The sequence below is a fragment of the Lepidochelys kempii genome, chromosome 5 (genome assembly GCF_965140285.1).
Source record: "Lepidochelys kempii isolate rLepKem1 chromosome 5, rLepKem1.hap1, whole genome shotgun sequence".
In the NCBI taxonomy this organism is placed as follows: Eukaryota; Metazoa; Chordata; order Testudines; family Cheloniidae; genus Lepidochelys; species Lepidochelys kempii.
The window spans coordinates 45,116,365-45,133,540 of NC_136384.1; the positions used below are offsets into that span (position 1 = coordinate 45,116,365).

General features: G+C 38.1%; 1 protein-coding gene across 2 annotated transcripts in view; it reads right to left on the reverse strand.

Annotated features, from left to right (window-relative positions):
* Positions 1-11,001: 11,001 nt before the first annotated feature.
* Positions 11,002-17,176, reverse strand: part of JMY (junction mediating and regulatory protein, p53 cofactor) — a 131,743-nt gene continuing 125,568 nt past the window's right edge. For both annotated transcript variants that reach the window (XM_073344135.2, XM_073344133.2), the window contains one exon: positions 11,002-16,539. The gene's annotated coding sequence lies outside the window, so the exon portion shown is untranslated. The remainder of the gene's footprint in view (positions 16,540-17,176) is intronic.

The following is a 17,176-nucleotide window of genomic DNA, read 5'->3' on the forward strand; positions in this document are numbered from 1 at the left end:
TCCCCGTCTGGAAAGTTAGTTTTTGGAGTGTCTCTCTCGTAATCCGTATGCCGGAATGATCCCAAAGTTGTATTCTTCTGTACTGACGTATTAAAATCTGTCAGCTGTAATATAGGCCATGATTTCCTGCTCTCAGCAAACTTCCAAGAAAACTGGAAAGGAAAACAAAAATAATTCATCAACAGTGGACTTTACATGGTACAGGGAAGGATACGGAATAATTAATTGTTATAAAATCTTAAAGCAGCACACATTTCAGGTAAGATGTAGTTTAGAGTAGTGAATACACAGATATAATTGAAACTGAATGTAAGGAAGTGGTGGTTGTGACTAATATTGTGATGGTGGCATTTGGAGAAGATAATTCTTTTTTTAATAAAGTAAATTTTTAATAAGAAAAGAGAGTGGATAAGAATGCATCAACTGAGGGAAAATATTTTTGGTTTTCCTCCTTCAGTTGCCAGCCATGGAAAGTTTTCTTTTTTCATGCCTTTTCCTTCTCCAGCCTATCAATTAAGGGTTAAATCTAGGTTTAACTTGAGTAAATGGGTGAACCTCAGTTGGTTCCATCCTCATGTTCTCTGTTTCTGTGCTGAAGAGGCTATTGAACAATGTCCTTCCTTTATGCATCATATTCTTTGAGGGAGGTAGTTACAGAGTCAAATGCAAAATCTGCATCAGGCTATTGTCACAAATTCAGGGTGGGAGGCAAAGGAGAAAAAGGCTGAAATCCTTCCTGGTCATTCTCTATCTTGCAAAGTCTGGCCCATTAGCATTAAGAATATATTGACTACTTTACTTGTCATTACCTTAGAATAGGGCCAAATGTCAATCTGATTAGAGTACAACTCTGAACATTGAGGAGTAATTTTAAAAAAATCAAGCCCACTTGGGCTAGAGGTGTATGCACTCTCAGTAACTGATTATGCCAATTAGACACGCAATTATGCACTTGTTTTCTCTAAACAAGGCTCTGGATTGTGCAAAGCAATGTTCTGATTGGTTGGTTGAGCTTTTTCTGACGATAATACATCCATGCACCAACTCTCAATGGTACAAAGCTGGGACTTTATCGCTGAATAATATTTTTAAAATTCCTAGTCCTGCTTAATAAAACGAACCCCTGGATTTACTCAATTAACATCAGAGTTTAATTTGACCCACTATGTTAAATACAAGATAGTGAGTAGAGTCTGTGGGCTAGATCTTGGCTCCTAATTCAGCTACTTTCCACTGCTCTGGCAGTGTAAAGGAACTGGTAAGCTGGCATAATTGTCTACATGGGGAGTCCACATGTGTAGGGCAATCCATAGGTGGAATAGTGGTTCCTGTGCTCCTCACTCTGCTCAAGTCTTGGCATAAAGCAAAGGAGACTGGGGAACCAATATGTCCTAGCTGCCAGAATGACCCTTTGGGATATGGGCAGCCAGCCCTGGGATCAGGAGAACATATATGTGATTTAAAGCTACATTTGCAGTTCATGGTCCAATCTTGAATAAAGATGAGCTCGGGTAGACCAGTATATCTGGATCTTGATGTTATTTTAGATCATTTAGTTTATGGAGACAGAAAAAAGCACAGGTTTAAAAAATATTTTAGAATGTAAAAAAATCCTGAGAGCTTTCTCATAGAGAATCTGTCACATGACACAGCTTAGAAATTGACATTTCATAGCTTTCAAAGCAGGATATACAACTTCTGAAGTGGAGATCTGCAACAGCAGGTTCATGAAAAAGGCACCGCTTTCCAAATTTCTCATGCCACTCTAACTTTGGGTGCATCCAAACTAGCTGGAGAAAATCACTGCAAAAGGGTGTGCCAGGAGGAAGAGTTATACAGCCAGGGATCCCAAGAGCAGTATCAAACATACTTCAGTATGGAATATATTTTATAAATACACTGAGAACCCTGGTACCCGCAAACCCCATTTTCTCATGGCTTTCTGCCTCCACAAATCCAGAAAGTATTTTGGTGGTGGTCTTGCCATTCACAGTCTCTAAATGCTCTCTGCTATTTTGGTGTCACAGCAGCTGTGGGCCACCCATGTCTCACACCATTAGCATGACAGAAGATTGCTTTTTAATTGATTCATTTTTCCCCTTCCCTTACATTTTTGGGTAGTTTAAGATGATCCACTGGCAGAAACCTCCTCTAGTTGTTTATCCAGGATTTTCAATACCTGTCAAGCACTGCTTCCACTACGCACAAAACGATAGACCAACCTGAATATTTTAGTGGAAAAGAACTTGCACTTCTGTGAATGTGGGAATTTTTGATAAGGAACAAATTCTTCCTGTAGGTCAGGTAGCATCAGCCTCCTCAGAAGCTAATGCAGAGGTTCCAGAACCTTCACAAATGAAGGACACAACGAGATGTTGAGAGAAGAAATAGAGCCACAATTAACAGGTAAGATTTAAAAAAAATCTAGTCTTAACAAAGTATCTGTCACTGGATGGGAAATCAAATTTTCCTTGACAGGATTTAGGGCCATTTAGAGGTTAATGTGCTTCCCCGCTCCCCCCCCCCCCAATTTGGACTAGACCCTTTCAGATTCCCAGACCATTAACTGATACTCATCCCCAGATAAGAGAAATATCTTGGCCGGAAAAATCCTCCTGATAGCCCTGCCTAGTAAGAGGATATTATATCATCCAACTAGCAGATGTAGATGCAAAGAAACCAAGCCCCTCCCCCACCACAAACACACAGCACATCCATCCCCTATGCAGGTCTGGCTGGCTGAATATGCTGTCCTTTTCTTGACTCCAGCAGCTGCTCTTCTGGGTTGCCTCTAAAACTTTAGTTTTGTGTTACTTTTTTTTGTAGGCATCTGTTTCTAGTTCTACGTTAGCTCCCCAGAGGTGGTTTTTGTATATGTCAGTCCCCTCATTCTGCTCTTGTGTGTTTTGTATATACATATACATGCAGCCACAGAAAAAAATTGAGAGAGACCAGGAGGGAGAATTTTGTTCACCAGCAACTAAAAGGGAGAAGCAGAATTGGCAGCCAGGACGCAACCTAGGCAAATTTCTCTTCCCACGGCATATTTTATTGCACCCTTTAAAAAGTAATAAATAACCACATAGACGTCTTTGTTCTATCATTTCTGCATCACACTATTACATAAAAACTTCTTAAAATTTTACTTTATCGCCCTTGTATTTGTTTTTTTCTTTCTCACTTTGTTTTTTTCTATGCCTTTTTCAGTCTGTTTTACTCAGAGAGGATTGATTTTCATCACTGATTTTAATCATGATTTAAATAATTGATTTTAATCTTGTTGTGCATTTTTAATTTTAGTTATTTTCCTAATGAGAGGTTGATTCCCACTGGTAGGTAACCAGTAAAAAAAGGTTGATTTGCAACTGAATATACCCTTCACACTAAAATTGTTTTTTTTTTTAAACTAACCGGGAGGATATAGTGTGTCTATATACATTTATGGAAGCAGTTATAGGGCTTAATTTATATTTATTCAGATTCTTAATTTTTACATGTTTATTCTTAGAAAAAATAGTGAATAATGCATTTATTTACTAGCTGATCATGTTTTACTCATGATTTGTGTATTTGGATGAAAATTAGAATTCAATTAAAATTTTCATAAAATCTTTAAAAAAAAGAAAAGTACTTTTTATTTGGTACGTAAGAAAAACCGTTTATCCAAACATGTTTTGCATTGAAACTGACTTATTACCTGACCTATGTTGTTTAATATCTTTTATTAGACCAACTTCTGTTCGTGGAAGGGACAAGCTTTTGAGCTACACAAAGATGCAGAGTTCTGTGTAGGTCAAAAGTTTGTCCCTTCCACCAACAGAAGCTGGTTCAATAAAAGATATTACCTCACCCACCTTGTCACTGTCGTATCCTGGGACCAACACAGCTAAGACACTGCAAACAATTACTAAACAAGCAAAGTATTATATGTAGTTAGTGAACTGAACTGATTGCTTCTGGTCGCCATGTCCTTCAAGATTTTAGAATTAGCAGATCTCATTGTCTCACAGCTAGTTGTTGCTGTTGATAGATTGCAAGAAGAAAACAAGCTTTCCTGCTTTTTCAGTTCCCAGTAAGTTTATTAACTTTGACTGAACTAGTTATTGAGCTGAACTAGTTGAGTAAACTCAATGAAGAAAATATTCTCCCTACACCTTTACAAGAGGCTATTGCTGTCAAAAGCTGGTTTAGCAGTTCAGCAGACTCTGCTTCCAGGTGATTAACCAGTAACTTCCAGCAGTTCAGTAGCTTGACTTTCTTGAAAACTTTGGCAGCAAACATAATGCTTGAATGGTATTATTTATTTAATCTAAATCATTTTAATAATTATAGTAAGTTTAGGCTTCAACACAGGTTGCGTTTTTTAAAAAATGTATTAAATAAATCTAATCTGAATTTAAAAATCTGATTTTTATCCATGCAGTCTTCAGTATGGTTCTGTATAGTGTGATAATTGTTCCTTTCTTTTCTTTTCCCACATCTTTCTTTCCTTTTGTTCTGTCTCTCCTTCCTTCAAGTTTTCACACTCTCCCTCTCTTCTCCTTTGCACTCTTTGGTGTTCCCTGATCCTAATTTCTGTACTCTCCCCTTTCTCTCTCTGGTGTTCCCTGATCCTAATTTCTGTACTCTCCCCTTTCTCTCTCATGTACAGGTTCATGCTCTTCCCCCCACTCTGCCCCACCCAAATAGTCTCCTCACTCAGGCTTTTTGCCTCCTTGCTTTGCTCTTCACTTTCTCCTTCTAGACCTCTCCCTAGACTCACCTCTTCGCTCCCTCACCAATCCCTCCATAGTGTCATTCCAAAGGCTCTTCTTATCCACCCTCATACTCTCCCTTCCCCAGGCTGTATTAACCTTTTCTCCTCTCTTCCTCCTGGTGTTTCCATTCACCTCCTTTTCCCAGTGCTGTCCTCTTCGGATAGCAGAGGAGTGGGGAACAGACCTGACTCATTTTTTACTTATCCGGCAAAGTTGGGAAGAACATCACCCCTATGAGAGAAAGTTAGTGAGAACATACCCCCACCCTGATTGTATTTATGGCTCTGTGAACTCCTGGGTTAGTCTTCTGATAGCCTGATGGATAGTCTAGGCTAGTGGATAGGCAGAGGTGATTGGAAAAGAGAATTTCCATTCCATGGAAAATTCTAACATTGGTTTTTGTTCCAAATTGGAAGAAAAAGTCAAAACTTCACAGAAAGTTAAAGTAAAAAAAAAAAAAATCAAGCCAGGATCATTGAAACAGGATGTCAAATCATTCTGAAGATTGTATTTATAGATTACATTTGTTTCAAAGTTAGTATTTTATTAAGTAAAATGTTGACATTAAACAAGTCAAAGCTATTTACTTTTCAAAGTTTCATTAAATGATCCCCTGAACTGTTTTGATTTCTACAAAATTATTTTCTAGTGGAAATCTTTTGTCAAGAAGTTTGATCTATGCTAGTTGTGGACTCAGTGATAGTTATAAGCACATCCGGCCTCATCAACTTCACTTACTCTTGTATTGCCATTGTTGGCTATGAGTATATGAGGTCTGCATCTAGGGAATCCTAAACTCCCAAAGCTTTAATATCACAATGTCTCAGAACAGTGGTTAGTGTCCTCTCTGACATTTAGTTTAGCTATCCAGGGTCTGAGTCTCATTCAGATGTCAGATTATTTACAGTAAGTGTGAAAAAATTATATTGATCCTGAAAGTGATGTTTGACCTTGATGGGATTCCTGGAATGAGCCAGGAAGCCCAGAGTGGAGTTGAGCACCGGCTAACACATGACTGGCATGGCAGGAAAGGAACATTTTATTCTACTACAACATGAGTGGGTTAGAGAGCAGGCATGTGAAACTGCTGGAGCAGTGCAGATAAAGGTGTGGAGGTTTCAGCCGTGGTAGTCTGTATCTGCAAAAAGAACAGGAGTACTTGTGGCACCTTAGAGACTAACCAATTTATTTGAGCATAAGCTTTCGTGAGCTACAGCTCACTTCATTGGATGCATGCAGTGGAAAATAAAGTGGGGAGATTTTATACACACAGAGGACATGAAACAATGGGAGTTACCATACAGACTATAACAAGAGTGATCAGGCAAGGTGAGCTATTACTAGCAGGAGTACCAAAAGGACTGAAGGTAAAAAATCCATTACAATTACATACCACACGGACTATGCTGACAGCTTGTGCCACACGCTCTCAAAGAAATTGCGGAAACACCTGATCAACATCCTCAACAGCAAACAGGGAAAGATTAAGAATGAGCTCTCAAAACTGGATACTCTCAAGAAAAAACAACCTTCCACACAAACTTCCTCGTGGCTGGACTTTACAAAAACTAGACAAGCCAATAACAACACACACTTTGCTTCTCTACAAAAGAAAAAGGACACTGAACTACTACATGCCACAAGGGGCCACAACAGTGGTTCCCTTAACCCACTCAGCAATATTGTTAATCGATCCAGCTATACTCTTAGCCCAGCAGAAGAATCTGTCCTATCTCAGGGCCTCTCCTTCTGCCCCTCCACCCCCATGAACATGACACAGTTCTGTGGTGACCTAGAATCCTATTTTTGACATCTCCGACTCAAGGAATATTTCCAACACACCTCTGAACAACATACTAACTCAGACACCTTCCTACCAACACTACAAAAAGAAGGATTCTGGGTGGACTCCTGAAGATCGAAACAACAGACTGGACTTCTACATAGAGTGCTTTCACCGACGTGCACAGGCTGAAATTGTGGAAAAGCAGCATCACTTGCCCCATAACCTCAGCCATGCAGAACACAATGCCACCTACAGCCTCAGAAACAACTCTGACATCATAATCAAAAAGGCTGACAAAGGAGGTGCTGTCGTCATGAATCGGAATATGAACAAGAGGCTGCTAGGCAGCTCTCCAACACCACTTTCTACAAGCTATTACCCTCTGATCCCACTGAGGGTTACCAAAAGAAACTACACCATCTGCTCAAGAAACTCTCTGAAAAAGCACAAGAACAAATCCGCACAGACACACCCCTAGATCCCCGACCAGGGGTATTCTATCTGCTATCCAAGATCCATAAACCTGGAAATCCTGGATGCCCCATCATCTCAGGTATTGGCACCCTGACAGCAGGATTGTCTGGCTATGTAGACTCCCTCCTCAGGCCCTACGCTACCAGCACTCCCAGCTACCTTCGAGACACCACTGACTTCCTGAGGAAACTACAATCCATCAGTGATCTTCCTGAAAACACCATCCTACCCACTATGGTTGTAGAAGCCCTCTACACCTACCTTCCACACACAGATGGACTACAAGCGGTCAGGAATAGTATCCCGGCAAACCTGGTGGCTGAACTTTGTGACTTTGTCCTCACCCATAACTATTTCACATTTGGGGACAATATATACCTTCAAACCAGCAGCACTGCTATGGGTACCCACATGGCCCCACAGTATGCCAACATTTTTATGGTTGACTTAGACCAACGCTTCCTCAGCTCTTGTCCCCTAATGCCCCTACTCTACTTGCTACATTGATGACATCTTCATCTGGACTCATGGAAAAGAAGCCCTTGAGGAATTCCACCATGATTTCAACAATTTCCATCCCACCATCAACCTCAGCCTGGACCACTCCACACAAGAGATCCACTTCCTGGACACTACGGTGCTAATAAGCGATGGTCACATAAACACCACCCTATACCGGAAACCTACTGACTGCTATACTTACCTACATGCCTCCAGCTTTCATCCAGACCACACCACACAATCCATTGTCTACAGCCAAGCTCTACGATACAAGTGCATTTGCTCCAACCCCTCAGACAGAGACAAACACCTACAAGATCTCTATCAAGCGTTCTTAAAACTACAGTACCCACCTGCTGATGTGAAGAAACAGATTGATAGAGCCAGAAGAGTACCCAGAAGTTACCTACTACAGGACAGGCCCAACAAAGAAAATAACAGCACACCACTAGCCATCACCTTCAGCCCCCAACTAAAACCTCTCCAATGCATCATCAAGGATCTACAACCTATCTTGAAAGACGACCCATCACTCTCACAGATCTTGGGAGGCAGGCCAGTCCTTGCTTACAGACAGCCGCCCAACCTGAAGCAAATACTCACCAGCAGCCACACACCAAACACACAAACCCAGGAACCTATCCTTGCAACAAAGCCCTTGAACAGTTGCCAACTGTGTCCACATATCTATTCAGGGGACACCATGCATCTGATGAAGTGAGCTGTAGTTCATGAAAGTTTATGCTCAAATAAATTTGTTAGTCTCTAAGGTGCCACAAGTACTCCTTTTCTTTTTAAAGGTGTGGAGGAAAGTGTTGGCAGTTGGGATGGAAAAGGTGATGCAGAATTGGACAAGTTGTAGAAAATGAGACAGGATTCAATGAGAATCTAGGTGTGAGAGGAGGACAGGAAGGCATCTCAGCAACCAAAAACACATTTTACCTGCAGTCCTCCACCATAGAAAAGTGGACAGAAGCTTGCCCTCTTAGAGCATTGTGCTGAGCAGAGAAACAAGTGTATTGTAAGCAGAAAGCTGAAGCTTTAGTGGACAGGAACTGCAGCACAACCACATGATCAGTTCAAATGTTTCCAGTTTGTGTGTATGGAAGTGTCCTCAAAAATTTTGTTTCACGGAGGCTTTCCTTTTGCTGTGGCACTAGGTGTAACATAATAGGTTTTCTCCAAGATGAATAACAGAAAGAGGAGCAATGGGAAAAGGAACCCTCAGTGGGTTGGTTTTGCATAAAACTTCCTTCCCTTCTTTCATTTTCTGCTGTGAAGGTGGATAACCTACGTCCCCCTTTGGTGGAGATAACTGCCTGATGTAATGCTTTATTCCTATAGGACTGGAAAGAGGATTGTGACAGTGGCTTTCTAGTGAGTAGTTATCCTTTATATCTAGCATATCTCTAGTACAGTAGTGACCTTAGCTACATTTGGTAATAATCATTTCATTTCTTAGTATGCTTGTTGATCTATTCACTAATTCACACAATCTAACTTGCAAGGAGTAGCTCAGTTCCTAGGGTGCAGTGGTTCTGTTGTACACATTAAAAATACACTGCTGAGATAGGGACATATCAATTAAGATGAAAGTGTGCACAGAGGAGCTGCTCATCCACTCAAACCTATGCCAGAAGAGACCCTGCAGTCTCCACCCATGCTGCTCTCAACTGCTGATTCATCACATGGAATGGCCTGAAAAGTCAGTGGAACCTACGGAGTAAGTACAAAACGCCAGGAAAGAGTAAGTACATTGCTGCAGCAGTCAGGGACAAGCGGGTAGAGATGTATCCCAAGGTTAAAAGAGTGGTCCAGATGGACATCAGTCACAAAAAATGATACCGAGATGATTGCAACTGTTGAGTAAATCCCAGGCACAATCCACAGTACCAGACATGCCCTCCAAAATCTCAGTGTAAACTCGGCTAATTTAGAAAGTTGAGTTCCTCCGCTGTCTCAAGAATACCATATTTTGTACAAAGACACTTTGCAAAGCATAACTGCACATCCAATGTAACCGTAGTGCACTTTTTTTTTAATGTGGGAATAATTGAGCAATCTTTGTGGTGCTTCCAACAACAATCTGCTATGCATTTTGCACATATAAAAAGGCAGAGTCCCTGCCCCCACAAGCTAACAACTTAATAGCAGATTCCTGCAAGTGGATTTACATGGGTGTAGATCCTAAATATCAAACAGAAATATAAGGAAAAATGGCTCAGTATATAAGTAAATGGTATATGGCCATATTCAGTAATGTAGTAACTTAATATTTTTGTAAGATAGATACACAGAAATTATCTTTATGTCCATTTTGTGGAGGTACTTAAATCAGCCAGTTGACACAAAAGGTAATAGTTTCTCTTTGGAAATTTCACCCCGGTACCTATTTCTGGTTCCTAGCTAAACTGCTTCCCCTCCTGCCTTGCCCCCAGAAAACAAATGGGTGAATCTTTTCAAAACAACTATAAAAGCATTTTGTACATACAGTACTATAGCAGCTGGTAACCAGCCTTATATTTAGGCTGCCTGACACTTGCCATTATACGATACCTAAGTACTCATACTACTGTTGCTTGCAAAATTGGGCAGGGAGAAGATCCTTCGGCCTTTTCTTTGTCCCATGGAATTCTGTTCAGGTTTGGGTGACACAAACTGTTAGCCATCACCTTTTCCATCTGGCACTTGCATTGTCAGCAACATTTTGAATCATGCCAAAACCACAAATTTCATTCTAATGTAAGCACAGGTCCACACATCAACAATCACTGGAAATTAGGCATGGATACTATGGATGAAATATGATCAGACAATCCAAACATATACACAAAAGAAGGCTGAATGGGAATTTCCTAACATTTGAGTGCTTGACCTTGCAATCTGTATAACACCCTTTTAATGCAGATTTATTTTTTGTAATAATATAAGGGAATAGCAAAGACAGAGATAGGTAGGCAGTCCATACTCATATAATACAGACTTATCTGGTCTCTTAGTTGTTTCTGGAAGATTATATTGTACATATTCCAATAAGCAAAGGCAAACTGTATAGAAATCCTAAAAACTCATTTTTGTATTTGAGTCTATTTTAATTCTAACTCAGGTCTTTTTAAACTTTTTAAATTGCAGTTGGAGGCTTGTTCTGATTCCGCAATAAGATGTAGATGCTACTTAGTTCCATAAAGGGATGCATAAATAAATGCAAAATTTTTCAGTGTCTCTTTACCAACCATTAATAATTATCCACTGATGCAACAGTGTAGTGATAATACAAACACTCAGGAATTTAGCATTTCAGCAGCCTGACATACACCTGTGCTGAAGTTAGGCACTTCTAAGTGTTAAATTTTGCCATCAGCAGTTAAGAATGCTATAGAAATGGAAGGATAATGTTTCATAAAAATAAGTATCATCTTGGGAACTAAATGGTGTTGATTGTTTTAAAAAGTGGAGGAGATACAATCTCAGATCAAACAAGTGTTCAAATAAATATCCTTTATTAAAGAAAAAAATCATTTTTAAGCACCAAAACTGTGAGTATGTTGTTACATCGCATGTACAAGAAAAAGGTGATTTGGTACTTTGTGTACAGGTTTAACTTTGAAGTCATGATAGTAAAAACATGAAATACACAGAATAATAATAATTACAGAAAAGCTGTACTAAAGAAAGAGAGCAAAAGGCAAACAGTCAAACCAATATTTTTTTTCTTTTTAGTTTTCAGGTATTGCTAGAAATGCTCACTTAGTTTTTATTTTTTACACTTGTTGCTTAATACTTTAGAACATTGAGCATTCTTAGGTACTGTAAATTTGCAGGAGTAGTTTTATAATACAATGTGCATTTAAAATGTTCATTTAAATATAATTGTGTTAAAGACTTTCTTAAAGCCAAGCACAATGTGCTAGTGTTTGATTCTATTCATAATATTGCACAAAGCTAGTGGATGGTGAATCAGTTTTCCATTTGATTATTTCTGATTTATTCAACCAAAGTTAGAAAGTGTCAGTTTTATTAACCCTTTATTCATACAAATCTGCAGCTTTCTGCATGTCACTAACTTTGTGGCTCTGCACTTAAAAATACATAAGATAACTTGTAAAGTAGGCAGCAACCACAGAAACATGTATGGAGAGGTCACAGTGAGTCTGTCTCTAATCACATACCTCTCCACAATTCATGAGGGTGAAAAGTATCTTCCAATGGATGTGAAGACTTGAAAATCAAGCAACTCTACCGGTTAATTAATTACTGTGGAACCTTTGAATTACCAAGCACAACCTGAATAAAAGCCATGATGAATTATTTAAAAACTTGATGCTGTGCTTCATATTAGTTGGGACCCTACCCGCTGAGATAATAAACGAGCAATATGTGCCCAGTCAAGGTTTTTCTTTTAACAGACACCCCCAGCGTGATCTTTTCTATCAGCTGTAGGCGGTCTTTCCTCATTCACATAATTATAGGTCCAATAAAGTCACAAATTGGTCATGGTCCATATTTAAAGATATCTGAGAATCCACAGAGGGGAAGGGAAGGAAGACCATTTTGGTAATATTATAAGGCCCAAGGACACAGGTTTTAGAAGATATGAATTACACTAAAGTTATGTAAATCCCAAGTTGCAGATTCACCATGGTCAAAGCCAGGAATTTTGGACGAAGTCGTAACTGAATGGGCAGTGCAAAGAATAATATACACAACAACACCCCCCTCTTCCCAAAATACACTGGCATACCCAGCCCCCTCCTAAAAATTCTAACCTTTAATACATGATGTTTTAGGCAGCAATTAAATATAAATGCATTTTGTAGGAAAATTTTAAATTACAGTATATTTATAGGATAAAAACAGCCACTGCTGTATTTTACACAGCATTAGCCAGCAAGACAGGTCAATGTGCTTCACTATACCAAAGAGCACTTTTTAGAATGAACCTACTTTCCTATATACTCCAATAGCATTCAGCAAATGCAACATGCTCTCTCAGTAAGATACTTCCAGCTCTTACTGCTTCTCTTTACAATAAGCCTTGCTTGGCTGTAGCATATCGATTCTCTAACATTATACACAGTATCTTGCTTCATGCTTACGGGATCATTACCAGAAATAACACAGGTAAAGTAAGTACATAAGTATTACAATGAAAACAGCTGCTTAAACCTTAATTTACAGTTACAGTCTTTAAATTCAGTGCAACGAAGGGAATAAAAGAGAACATTAACTAATGGAAGTTTCTGCTTCCTCGTCTCAATTGGTTGCATTTCAATAAAGAACCGCTCATAGTTTGAAGATTTTTGACTTTAGAGAACATAATGCTGAAAGGCAAAGTGATTCTTTACAAAGAATCTGATGAAGTCTATTGAACCCAAAGTCCCTGATGCAGCCATTGAACACCACAATATCGGATCAAGTTTACTTATTTTACAGCTACATGTTGTAGAATACAGGCTGCTAAACTTTTGAAAGAAATCTTAAAAGTAACATTTAAAAGAGAAACAAAACTTTCATCTATGCTTAAAAACTAAATCCCACTCAAAATATGCAAACATAATATGCAAAAGTGAATAAAATAAGAATGTTAGTCATTTTTAATGGATTTTGGGACCACAGTGAGGGAGGTACAGAAATTCCTGATCAAAAGACTATTGTTTACTTTTCATTTTTGGTTGCTCTAATAGAAATAAACTGTTTTAATTCTTTTTTCTCACTGATAAATTCTCAGTCCCCACAGTACAGTATATACTCATGCTTCCTGAATTTATATGTATTTCAGATTGGGAAATTCCAATTCCTTACCTCAGTGAACCCATTTCACTACCAAACTGCTCTATTTTGAATAAACAAGCAAGTTTTCCTGGAATGTAGAATGCGCAAAAGATGAGAAATTGTTGGAGATCAGTGGCTAGAAAAAGAACAATGCAGCGAAATGATGTAGTGCATCCATGAAGAGCAAATACTGAAAATCTCTAGTGATCTTTTTATGTGAAAACTTTTTTTCCTCTTGTACACATGTAAGTATTAATGCTATCCCCATAGTGATGTTTGCCATGGTATCTCAAGTGCAGAGCTATTCAATAAACTTACTGTCAGTCACAGATGTGCCAGACTAGCAAGGATTGTCATAATTTCTCTAATTCTTGTGAAAGTAATTGGACTTTCCCCATATAACTTCTTTTGCAATACCAGTATATATCATTATCTAAAAGCACTAGGAGTATTTTTATGCATGGAATTGTAAATGGCTATTAAATTGAATAACTGTTTGAAACTGTGACATCCAGTAACTACTTTAGATTAAAATCTGATTTTTAATATGCTGTAGATAACACACCCCATCTTTCCCTTTTAAAGTTGCAGTTTGAATTTGATATAAACTGTTATTCTCAGCACAGCAGCTATCTTTTGTGTGTATGTGCATAAAATATGATATTTCTATGAATAAGCAGTGTATACAGACTCAGTCAGGAATCTAATATTTTAACTAAATATATATGTATCAAGGACAGGTTTATTCTTAATCATGAACAAGTTTTCAATGCAAAGTTGACAAATCATATGTAGATAAACCTGAGAACTCTGTAGTACAACACAGTACAGAGCTATTTAAACATCTCCCTGTACAGTGATAAATTTGTGGATAATAAATTTAGTCAAGGGGAAGGAACATTATTCCTGTTTTTCAAATTACACTATTCACCCCCCCAACTCAAAAGTTTTGCCAGTGTTTTATGCACACTGTCCAATCTGCAGTTTGGTTTCTTGCAGCAAGAAAAACTAGACATACTTGATGTCCCACCATTGCTGTTGGTCTAGCACTCAGCTAGAGTGGAGAGTGGGAGCCACGATCAGCTGAACCTGCGGACGCAGCAGGTAAACAAACCGGCTCGGCCCACCAGGGACTTTCCCTGAACAAGCGACGGCCCTAGTTTGAGAACCACTGACATACACTATATTATCGTAATTTGCAGATACTTCTGTTTTGTGCTACAGCTAAAAATTCATGCACTGGACCCAGTTTATAGTGTAATATAATCTGGAATATGGATGCCTGTACACCACAGGCACACAAACTACTTACATTTATGATCTATGCTAAATGATTACACATGATACATTTTGAAATTATTAGTTAGATGTAAAACCATAGAAATAAACTGGGAAGAACTTAGGTTGTCAGGTCCTTGACAAGCTAATGATGGATGTGTCATAGAACTGATGCTCTGTCCAAGAAAGATGCTGCCCCAAAAGCTGATACCTGGAGCAAAACTGGTATCATTTCTGAAAAATGCTGCTCATAAGCATTCCTTTTGAAAATGAAAATGTTTCACTAAACATTATAAATAAGGCAAAAAAAAAATCAAGAAAAATGCCTATCAATGCCAAGTATAGAGTGGCAAATTATCTTTCAAAACATGACAGATCTTTATTATTCAGGACAATCATTGTAAAACAGCCTAAACGTTCCAAGATCTGAGGTTCATTTTGGTTATATAACCTATTGCCAAGGTAAATATTCTTGCTCCCACAACTATTTTAAGAAGAACTGTTATAAAAGTTTAAGAGGAATATGTACTCCATTACACAACAATAGCAATTCATGAATCTGCTTCTAAATGAAAATGGAGTACAGTAATTTGTCCTTCATAAAATGAATACTGAACACAAAAATAATTTTGTAAAAGGAAAGGGGTGGCGTGTCTCTCAAACAGTACATAAAATTTTAATGAAAATAAAATGCTGGTCAAGACTGTCATAGAATTTGAGCATTTCTCAACTAACAAACATTACATGGAGCCTTCAACATGGTACAAGATTACTTATAACTCTGTATAAGATGTACTTTTAAGTACTCTGGCATTATAAAACTAGCTGCCCGCAGCTATTAGTCATGCAGTTTAGGATTATTTCTTTTTAAGTTCTCACCGTATTGAAAATTGTACTCTCCCCTCCTTTAGAGACACATACAGTGAGCAATAAGTGTAGTTTTCAGCAAAACAGGCTGTTAGGTATGATGTACAATTTTTTGTAGCTACTAAAGGAAATACTAACAATTAACAGAGAAGCATAACTTTCATAACTGGTGTTAATATGTTTAAGTCCTGCATTCTCCTTAAAGTAAAGAAGGTTACTTACAGTAATCAAACAAGAACAAGTCAAGCTAACAGAAAAATAATTTTAAGTATCAAATTACAAAATATTGCTTCTTATAACAAGTTTGTATGTATGGTATAACTATTAACTCAGTTCATCTCACCTAAATATTACTGTTTAAAAGAGCATGGAAAATCTACTTTTAAAATGTAGGGTGTAAGATTATATCTGACCTTCTAAAAAGGTGCTGTAATATGCCATGTTAAGTGTACCATATTGTAAACACATACATTCTTAAATACATGTATTCCACTGTTATGGTACTTATTAGACTGTACAGTCATTTGTTCTTATTTTTCATACTAACACATTTCTTTGCAGTGAGAAGAATAACTAAAGAGATCTTACTTGCATCTCTATCTGAATTTTAGCTATTGTGGAACAGCTATTAAATTTGTTTTTCAAGCAGATGATATTTTCAGTGCACTGAAAAGTAGGTTTCATAGCTGTCCTGATGTTTTAACTGCATCCCCTGGTAGCTTTATCAATGCAGCATTCTTCCCACTTAAAATGTTCCCTCACTTAACTGGCCATATATACTAACACAAATGTAAAAAGTGCTTAAAGAATTGAGAACATCCTGAAGACCCTTTTCTCATTACAGTTATATAAAATGCATAATTAAACAACTTAGCTTTTTGTCCAACCTTGCACTTGTGGAATGAATAAAAAATAATCTGAAAAAAATCAGTGTTTCACGTTTTTTCACATCATTTGCCAAAGGAAGCCTTTTTTCTACTATGCAGCTGATGGTCAAAATTGCTGGCTTTTAATTTTCTGAAATGAAGAGGAAGATTGATCTCCAGCTGTGGGCTATTCTTTTGTTGTTGTTTTTTTTAACTTGCTTCAGTGGCTGCTAGTCACCTGTGTAAAAAAACATAACAAAAAATAACTGAAAAACATAATTTAATCTCAACTGTACAAATCCCCTCCATTAAATACATTAAGCAGCATTTCTAAACCCTTAGATTCTCACTAATTCCAGTGTTTTAGAGCCATCAGAGTGGCTCCTACCAATCCCAGCAACCAGTGTATGGGGCACAACCAGGCCTTCACTATGCCCTCTTGGGGTTATTGGCAGCCAATACAAGTTAGAGCACTCTCAGGTTGCTCTAAATTGCTACAGGGGACTGCACTGTCACATAGCTGGCCCAAAATCAAAGTATCTAGAAAAATCTTAAAGTCACCTCTTCCCTGAGTTGCTCTGGGCATTCCTTGGTCTCAGTTGAGAATCTGGGCTCTTACGTCATTACAGCATTTGATTGATGACTGAAGTCAAAACAAACTTCTTTGACAGAGACTATGCAATCTTAAAAGTATAAAGGATCTAAAACTTCCAACTGGCTATTTTCTGAGCATCAACAATTTTCTGTGTGTCACTGCATCTTCTGGTAGTGATTCAAATGAATGCAGCTGACTCATGTATTGTCTTGTGAGATTTAGAAATTATAGGGAAGACATCAATGGAAAAAATTTAGTTTCAGAAGCTAATTCACATAAC